The following is a 10,040-nucleotide window of genomic DNA, read 5'->3' on the forward strand; positions in this document are numbered from 1 at the left end:
TTTCTTTAACTCTTTAACAGGAATCCAGTCTGGAGGGGGCTAGGGATGTTTCTAAGGAGATGCTGGACAGAGTAGCTTTAGGGGTAATACTGTTTTCCTTATTCTAATGCAGTCCCTTGGTCAGTGAAAAAGTTCCCTTTTCTGTGATTCTTTGTCATTGTCACATGAGGCTGCATGGCTATTCCATTCTGAGGCCTTGTCTACACTGGCAAGTTACTGCACAGTAAAGCAGCTTTCTGCAGTGTAACTCCCGAGGTGTACACACTGCCAAGCCACTAAGGGCATGGCTACACTTGCGAGTTAGAGCGCATTAAAGCAGCCCCGTGCGCTCTAACTCATGATGCGTCCACACTGGCAAGGGTGCCTGGACTCTGTGGCTGGAGTGCTCCTGGTAATCCACCTCCATGAGGAGCATAACGCTTGCTGCGTCCCGGCTGGATCCAGTGCCCTTGTCTATTAATGCGCTCTGATCGGCCTCCAGAAGTGTCCCACTGTCAAGGCTGTATCCCCACTTTGAACTTTAGGGTACAAATGTAGGGGCCTGCATGAGGACTCCTAAGCTTAACTACCAGCTTAGCTCTGGTCCGCTGCCACCATCTTAAGAATTCCCTCCCTGGGAAGCCTTGAGAAACCTTTCACCAATTCCCTGGTGAACACAGATCCAAACCCCCTTGGATCTTAAAACAAGGAGAAATTAACCATCCCCCCTCCTTCCTCCCACTCTCCTTTCACCAACTCCTGGTGAATACAGATCCAAACCCCCTTGGATCTTAAAACAAGGAGAAATCAATCTGGTTCTTAAAAAAGAAGGCTTTTAGTTAAAGAAAAAGGTAAAAATCATCTCTGTAAAATCAGTATGGAAAATAGCTTTACAGGGTAATCAAACTTAAAGAGCTCAGAGGACTCCCCTCTGTCTTAGGTTCAAAGTACAGCAAACAAAGATAAACACTCTAGTAAAAGGTATATTACAAGTTGAGAAAACAAAGTAAATCTAAGACGCCTTGCCTGGCTTTTTACTTACAAGTTTGAAATAGGAGAGACTTGTTTAGAAAGATGGGGAGAACCTGGATTGATGTCTGGTCCCTCTCAGTCCCAAGAGCGAACCACTCCTTAAAACAAAGAGCACACACAAAAGCCTTTCCCCCCCCCAGATTTGAAAGTATCTTGTCCCCTTATTGGTCCTTCGGGTCAGGTGTCAGCCAGGTTACCCGAGCTTCTTAACCCTTTACAGGTAAAAGGATTTGGAGTCTCTGGCCAGGAGGGATTTCATAGCACAGTACACAGGAGAGCTGCCACCCTTCCCTTTATAGTTATGACACCCACAATGCCTGTTCTGGCCACTCTGGTCATCACTTTGAACTCTACTGCCCTGCCTTCAGGTGACCAACCATCAGACCCGCCCTTTAAATTCTCTGGGAATTTTGAAACTCCCCTTCCTGTTTGCTCACTAAGGCGTGGAGTGCTCTCAGTGAATCTTTCCAGGTGGCCATGCCTCCATGCGCCAGGCGATCCCCAGTATGGAGCAATGGTGAGGCGCTGGACCTCATCAGTGTTTGGGGGGAGGAAGCTGTCCAGTCCCAGCTGCACTACAGCCGTAGGAATTATGATACCTTCGGGCAGATATCAAGGGACATGATGGAAAGGGGCCATGACCGGGATAAAGTGAAGAAGCTGCGGAATGCATACCACAAACCGCCACTCCGGTGCTGACCCCGCGACCTGCCATTTCTACAAAGAGCTGGACGCAATACTTGGGGGCGACCCCACCTCCACTCCAAAGACCACCATGGACACTTCAGAGCCCAGTTCAACAAGGCAGCAGGAGGAGGAAAGCGGGAGCGAGGGTGCTGAGGAGGAGGGAGACAGCATGGCATCCCTAGATGCATGCAGCCAGGAGCTGTTTTCAAGCCAGGGGGAAGGTAGCCAGTCACAGAGGATGGTGCTTGGGGAAGAACAGACACCAGAGGAGGTGCCCGGTAAGCGGCTTTTATTTTGGGAAGGAAGTTGTTCGGTGCGGGCTCTTGTGGTGAGGAGGGTTAGAGCTGCAGGCATGCCTAGATGCGGAATAGGGCATTGATGTGCTCTCTCACATTGTGGTAATCGGCCTCAGTGATCTCTTCAGAGGTCTCATGCAGAAGCTGGGCAATCCACTTGCACAGGTTCCTTGGCAGAGCTACTGTGCTCCTTGTCCCAGTAAGGCTAACATGTCCACGCCACTGTGCTGTGATGGGCGGGGGGCGCATTGCTGCACACAGGCAAACTGCATATGGGCCAGGGCGGAAGCTGCATTGTAGTGGAAGACCCTCCCTTGCTTCCCAGGTCACCCTCAGCAGCGAGATTTCTTCCAGGATGAACTCATCCTGTAGAAAATGTGGGGACAGTGTTCAGTATAGGGGCCCCCTGCAGCTGTTGGCTCTCCCCAAGGCACAGAACCCCAGAGGACAGTACGGCCGTGAAACAATTAGTCCCCCTTGCCCCTGTGCTTACTCACCATTTTGGGGCTCTTGTGGGTTGTGTGCGCTCGCTTTGGGATGGCAATTTCTGCTATTGTGTACACTGTGCTCGTCTTTAAGTACAGTTGAATCATTGCTCTGTCTGGTGTGAACAATGCTGCCCCTGTTAAGTGTTGCATTTTGGCTTTACAGATGCAACCTTGAGATCCCAGCCGTCCTTGTTATCAACAGCCGAAAGACTCCAAAGAATCAGGAAGCGGCCGCATAGAAGCAAAGAGGACATGCTGCATGAAGCAATGCAGCAGTCCCGTAATGAAAATCAAAAGGTGCAGGAGTGGCGGGAGAGTGAAAGGAGGGTCCGCCAGCAGAATGCGGATCACTGGCACCAAAGCACGGAGCGGCTGCTAAGCATCATGGAGCACCAAGCGGACTCAATACAGGTGCTCGTATCAATGCAGGTGGAGCACTTCTGCGCCCGCCCCCCCTTGCAGCCCTTGTCCCAAAACTCTTTCCCTTGTGTCCCCATGTCACCACCAACCCACTTTCCACAACATCTGGGTTCTTATCGCCACCAGCTGCCTCCAACACCTGTAGCTTCACCACCCAGCCCTGCAAATTACGACCCTTACCCACTGCACTCAACCCCCATCACCATGCATTTTAGCCAGCCTGAAGTGCAGCACTCATTGCACGGCACTCCAGACAGGAAGGCTGAGTATGATAACAGGACATATGCAAATCTGTGATTGTCCCGTTCCCCACCCTACCCCCTTCCCTCATCCCAGACGGCACAAATGTGTCATCCCTTTTCCGTTTCCCAAGCAGTTGTGTTTCTTTTCAATAAATGAATTTTCTTTTCAATAAATGAATTTTTTGGCTTTGAAAACATTCTTTATTATTGCATTAAGTAAAAGATACCGTAGCCCAGGAAAGCAACAGGCACTGCAAGTCAGTGCATCGTATGTAGCAAACACAGATTCCTACTAACATTGGAACCACTGCACTTCACTCCCGTTCAGGGCACCAAACATTACTGGTGGCTTTCAGCATCAAATTGCTCCCTCAAGGCATCCCTAATCCTTGCAACCCCGCGCTGGGAACCTCTAATAGCCCTGCTCTCTGGCTGTTCAAATTCAGCCTCCAGGTGTTGAACCTCCGAGGTCCATGCCTGAGTGAATCTTTCACCCTTCCCTTCACAAATGTTATGGAGGGTATAGCAAGCAGATATAACCATGGGGATGTTGTCATCGGCCAGGTCCAGCTTCCCATACAGACAGCACCAGCGGTCTGTTAAATGGCCAAAAGCACACTTTGCAGTCATTCTGCACTGACTCAGCCTGTTGTTGAACCGCTCCTTGCTGCTGTCAAGGCTCCCTGTGTAGGGTTTCATGAGCCATGGCATTAAAGGGAAAGCGGGGTCTCCAAGGATCACAATGGGCATTTCGACTTCCCTTACGGTGATCTTCTGGTCTGGGAAGAAAGTCCCGACTTGCAGCTTCCTGAATAGGCCTATGTTCCGAAAGATGCGTGTGTCATGCACTTTTCGGACCAGCCTGCGTTAATGTCAATGAAACTCCCATGGTGATCCACAAGTGCCTGGAGAACCATAGAGAAATACCCCTTCTGATTTATGTACTCAGAGGCTAGATGGGCTGGTGCCAGAATTGGAATATGCGTCCCATCTATCTCCCCTCTGCAGGTAGGGAAACCCATTTGTGCAAAGCCAGCCACAATGTCATGCATGTTACCCAAAGTCACGGTTCTTCTGAGCAGGATGCAATTAATGGCCCTGCATACTTGCATCAACACGATTCCAACGGTCGACTTTCCCACTCCAAACTGGTTAGCAACCGATCGGTAGCTATCTGGAATGGCCAGCTTCCAGATTGCAATAATCACTCGCTTCTCCACTGGCAGGGCAGCTCTCAATCTCGTGTCCTTGCGCCGCAGGGTGGGGGCAAGCTCAGCACACAGTCCCATGAAAGTGGCTTTTCTCATCCAAAAGTTCTGCAGCCACTGCTCATCATCCCAGACTTGCATGACTATGTGATCCCACCATTCAGTGCTTGTTTCCCGAGCCCAAAAGCTGCGTTCCACTGTCGTGAGCATGTCTGTGAATGCCACAAGCAATCTCGTGTCGTATGCATTATGCGAGTTGACATCATAGTCGGACTCCTCACCGTAAGTTTGTAGCTTAAGTAGTAACTCGACTGCAATTCGTGACGTGCTGGTGAGACCCATCAGCATATTCCTCAGCAGTTCGGGATCCATTCCCGCAGACCGAAAGGGAAAACAGAGCGCGCAGTACAAAAAACGTTGAAAGATGACGCCAAATGTGGACGGAAGACAGGGATTGCTGGGATGCGAAGCGATGCATCACGAGGCATTGGGACAGGACCCAGAATGCCCCCCCCCACCCTCTTCCCACAAGCCAAAGCACCAGAATGGGAAGAGGTGCTCTGTGGGATAGCTGCCCATAATGCACCGCTCCCAATGCCGCTGCAAATGCCGCAAATGTGGCCACGCCAGTGTGCTTACAGCGGACAGTGTGAACACACTGCAGCGCTTTCCCCTCTGCAGTCTCTGAGGGCTGGTTTAACTCACAGCACTTTACATCTGCAAGTGTAGCCATGCCCTTAGTGCACAGAAACGCCTCAGTTGTAGCATTGCAAAAGAGTCGTAAGCCTTACAGCGCAGTGGGTCCAGCACTATATTGTAGTGTAAACTCATTACAGTGCAGAAAGCAATCAATTGGCCTCCGGAAGTGTCCCATAATCCCTCAAGTGACCATTCTGCTCATTGTTTTGAACTTGGCTGCCCTGGAGACATGCGCCCCTCCCCTTTCAAAGCTCCGTTTCTGACAGCCCTTGCGTGCTGTGCTGATCTGCTCATTAATGTGAAATGCTTGTGCTGTTGAACACAGAGGCGTGTGTGTGTGTGTGAGAGAGAGAGAGCGAGATTGCTGTGCAGAGAGCTGGGGAGGGAGCTGGGGGCTGATGTTGGGGTTTCCCCCTGCCTCAGGACTGGTTGCTTCCTGACGCTGTCTGAACTTACAAGCCAGCATGCTGACACACTCTCTGTCCCCCAAAACACACTGTCTCTCCTCTCCCCCTCCGCACACACACACTCCCTGTCACACACTCTGCCTCCCCCCTCCACTTCAGTTGAAAAGCTGCTGGCAATGTAGTAGGATGCATCATGTGATGCTGTGCCTGTCCCATGAGGCATTGCAAACCCTTCCCATAGCACGCTGCCAGTTGCACAGTGGGATAGCTACCACAATGAACTGCTCTCTTTGCCATTGCAAGCTCTACTAATGTGGATGCGCTCCAGCGTCACAAGGGGCACAGTGTGGACACGCAACAGCGGTTTAATTCCAGCACTTTAATAAAAGTGGTATAACTTCTTGTGCAGAAACTTGCCAGTGTAGACATACTTGTAGACATACAAGTCAAAGACTTATAAGCAAAAGCTAGAGATTAAAAGCGATTCTGACAACCTCTGGAACTTCCCTGGGGAACGGACGTGATAAACTGGGACATTCCTCAGATCCATAATATTCAATTAGCGAGGGGAAAAAATAAACATATGAGTCACCAATTACCAAGTTCAATTAAAGAGCAGCGAATGGTATGAATACAAAAAGGGAAACTGGACATATTTTCATTTATTACATTCACTTCAATAAATGGTCAATTAATCTTAAGAATGATAAAACCAGTAAAGGGGAGCAGATGAGAGGTGTTGCTCAGTGATGTGTGCATTTCACTTTAACCCAGTTCAAATACAGGCTACTTCATGACTGATAACCCTGTCAGTTTGTGATTAGGGACAAATACATCATCACATACTTATAACAAGATATCTAGCCCAGTCACAGACAAAACAAACATTCCAGATTAGACCAAACCAAAATGCTATTGGAGAAAGATTAATAAAAATGCTCAAACCTATGAGAATCTTGAAAAAATGTCCCTTCTTCTCTGGCAATGTTTAAAGTGCAGTAGGAAGCAATTGGTGCACATTTTCAGCAGAGAGGGACATGTTCTCAAGAACAACCGGCCCCTCTGGAATAGAGTTGAGAAGTATTCATGTGGTCATTTGGGCAGCATTTGCATGGCAGAATCAGGCAGCATCTATATCGATTAGGAGAAGTCTGACTCCAGGGCTGTCATGCTGAACCCTTCTCAAGCACTAAAATAGACTTTCACTGAAAATTGTAAAATGGGGTAAATGCAGAAATGCTCGTCATAGGCCCAGATTTTTAAAGGTATTTTGACACTGCACTCAGTGCTTCAATGCCTAATTTATTGAGTAGCCTACATCTTATTTTCAAAAAGGCTTTAGGCTCCTAAGAACCTAAATTCCTTTTGAAAATGAGATTTAGGGCTTGTCTACACTGGCACTTTACAGCGCTGCAACTTTCTCGCTCAGGTGGGTGAAAAAACACCCCCCTGAGTGCAGCAAGTTTCAGCGCTGTAAAGTGCCAGTGTAGACAGTGCACCAGCGCTGGGAGCTACGCCCTTCGTGGAGGTGGGTTTTTTAGAGCTTTTTAAAGAGTTATTTTAGAGCTCTCTCCCAGCACTCTGCTGTGACTACACAAGCCACGTTAAAGGGCTGCCGCGGCAGCGCTTTAACGTTGCCAGTGTAGACTAGCCCTTAGGCTCCCAAATCACTGAGTGAACCAACACCTACATATCTTTAAAAATCCAGGCCACAATCACTGAAGCCCAGGTGTCTGTAATAGACTTGGCAAATGGAAAAAGTGCTGGAGTATCTCTTTCTGAAACCTAATTAGATGGTGCTAATTCCATTTGGGAGCTCTGTATATAAATTGTCTTTAGTTTCAGGCACCAGTTAAGTAATTCTGCTATGCTAGTGCCACGCCTCCCTTCCAAAATTGACATGCGGGAAGCTGAGGGACAATTTATAAGCCAAGTTTTTCATACTTATCTATAAAATACCAAGCAGCTGCAATGATGGACAATGCAAGCATATATTTAATTGTGTGTATAATTCTGATTTCTGCAAGCAGAGTGAATTAATAAACTCTCCTACTTACTAAGAATATTAGCTAATTCATAATTTATAGAGTCTGGGGCCTGACAAACACACACTAGAAACCTGCTCCTGACCTCAGACTGTCCATGGAAGAACAAATCCAGCCTGTTTCATCATCTACATGTCCAGTATATGTTACAAATCTGGTCTTACCAACAAGGTAAAAATACATACAGGATTTTTAACAACAGAGAGAAAATAAATAATCATGATCATTTGGATTTCTCATACATATAACAGCTCCTTTGTAAATAATACATATCTAGCCCCTGATCGTGCAAACACATGCTTCACTTCAGGTACATGAGTAGTCCCATTTTCTTCAATGAGACCACTCATTTGCCTAAAGTTAAAAGCACGATCTGTGTAGGAGACAGAGCTTTCTCAGGGGCTGGTCTGAGACTGTGGAATGAACTGCCCTGGGAACTGAAGAGCATCACAAACCTCTCACCATCTTCCGTTCTGACCACAAGGCATAATTCCCCATTCTTGTCTACTCTAACAAACACATACCAATATTTACACATTCAAACAAAAAATACAACCACCAGCCTACTAAAGCAAAACACTGCAATGCACACACAATTCTCGCCTTGGGAAGAGGATAAGAGAGAATGAACCACATGTGACAGATGTTAGTCAATGAATATTAACGTGCAACTGGAAAGTGTTCAGAAACTATGGTGATGAGGGCAGTATAAAACCCCATCTAAAATAGACGTCTTTTTAGGATCAGGGCCAAAGATTGCTCCTTGAGGGAGAGAGAGACGCTGGGGCCAGATTCTGATCTCTATTACACCAGTGTAATTCTAGAGAAATGCCATTTACTTTAATGGCATTGACAAAGATTAGATGAGATTAGAATCTTGCCCGGTATTGCTGCCTCAAGGAGCTTGTAATCTTTTATTGTTCTATGAAGTACTACACATAGCTGTGGTGTTGTATAAATAAATAATAGTGCTTTGCATGAGATGCTTTTCACCCTTCTTTTCAAAGCACAAAAGAATTTTGAATCTTCAGATCTGTTACATGCTAATTTATCAAGCTGTATATACACTTTCTTTAAATAGTCTGCACCTTTTTCCACAAGATTTCAATGCCACTTCATTGGTGTGGCAACTATTTATCTTAAGTCTAGCCTCTGTGTACTATTATTGCACTATTTGTTTATTTTAAAAATCTGATTTAAGGAAAACTGAATTCTTATTCTTTTAGCTTAATACTGCAGTATTTATAAATGACCCCCCCAAAGAGCACAACCTTCCTGGTGACTCATATGACCTATGACTTTTGCTCCTCACTCTGGGAATTCAGTGACTGTGAAAACTAAAAAATTAGCACACTTTAAAAAAAGCAGTGGCTTTTTTAAATTAGGCTGCAGGCTGCAGATTGTAAGCTTTAATACATTTGCTGAAATAAATGGTTATCTTTAAGCTGTTTAGATTTACCTTGTAGTGACTTCATACATGGGAAAATATCAGCTGAAATCTGTCTCTTGTTAATTTTTAAGTGGTTTTATCTCTTAAACTTTACTAGCCTATTAAATCAATAGGTGAACCTTGGATATGAGACTTGTGTAAAATTTCCCATGTAGATGCTGTGTTGGTGGAAGAATTCATCATATGCGCCAATACAAGCATGTCTCAGAAATTCACGGTTGTAATTTAATTTTATGGGGTGGGAATCATGCAGCTCTTCATATTTCTAAATTTAAATTAATAGGTCTAATCTCCAACTTCCACTTCCCAGTTTCAACAGCAAAGTCAACATGCTTGAAAAAAACCTCTGAAGTATATTTTATCAGTTGTATAGAAACTGTCATTTCCCTCTTTTAAGACCAACAGGCAGTAGCTTGTGCTATGTAACTATACTGTGGTTTACATTCACTAGTAGTAATGGAGATATATACATCAGGGAAAAATGCAACTATATATATACACACCAAAAGATAGGCAAGCCTCATCAGGAGTATTATTCTTGTTTATTGTAACATTTAATATTGTGCTAGTGCACAGAATCAGAGCCTCATTGTGCTAAGCACTTTACAAACCTAGGTCTCCATCTAGGGTGACCAGATGTCCTGATTTTATAGGGACAGTCCTGATATTTGGGGCTTTGTCTTATATAGGCACCTATTACCCCCCACCCCCGTCACACTTGCTGTCTGGTCACCCTATCTCCATCTTGCAACTGGATCTTTGCAGGCCCTTGTGTCCATGTTGAGAGCTCATTCATTGACTTTAAGGGCCATTCCTCTTTAGTGGTGACTAACTCTAATGCTTGAACTAAAAGACTCGGGCCTGTTAGCCATGGCTGTCTACTAGCGATCACTATGTGGTGGCCTACCCACCACTAGAGGGGACAGTGTCACACCAAGCTGGTGTGGGTTACATAGCATAAAATCCTTTGTGTTTAAAAGTAAGAATGTGTTTAAAAGCTTAGGTTGTTCTGCTCTCTTACATCTGTGTTAGGTTATTTTTATTAATTTTGTTCTTGGATAAATTCCAGGGGAAATCCTGTTCATCT

This window comes from Terrapene carolina, unplaced genomic scaffold (genome assembly GCF_002925995.2).
Source record: "Terrapene carolina triunguis isolate 2854851 unplaced genomic scaffold, T_m_triunguis-2.0 Scaffold42, whole genome shotgun sequence".
NCBI lineage: Eukaryota > Metazoa > Chordata > Testudines > Emydidae > Terrapene > Terrapene triunguis.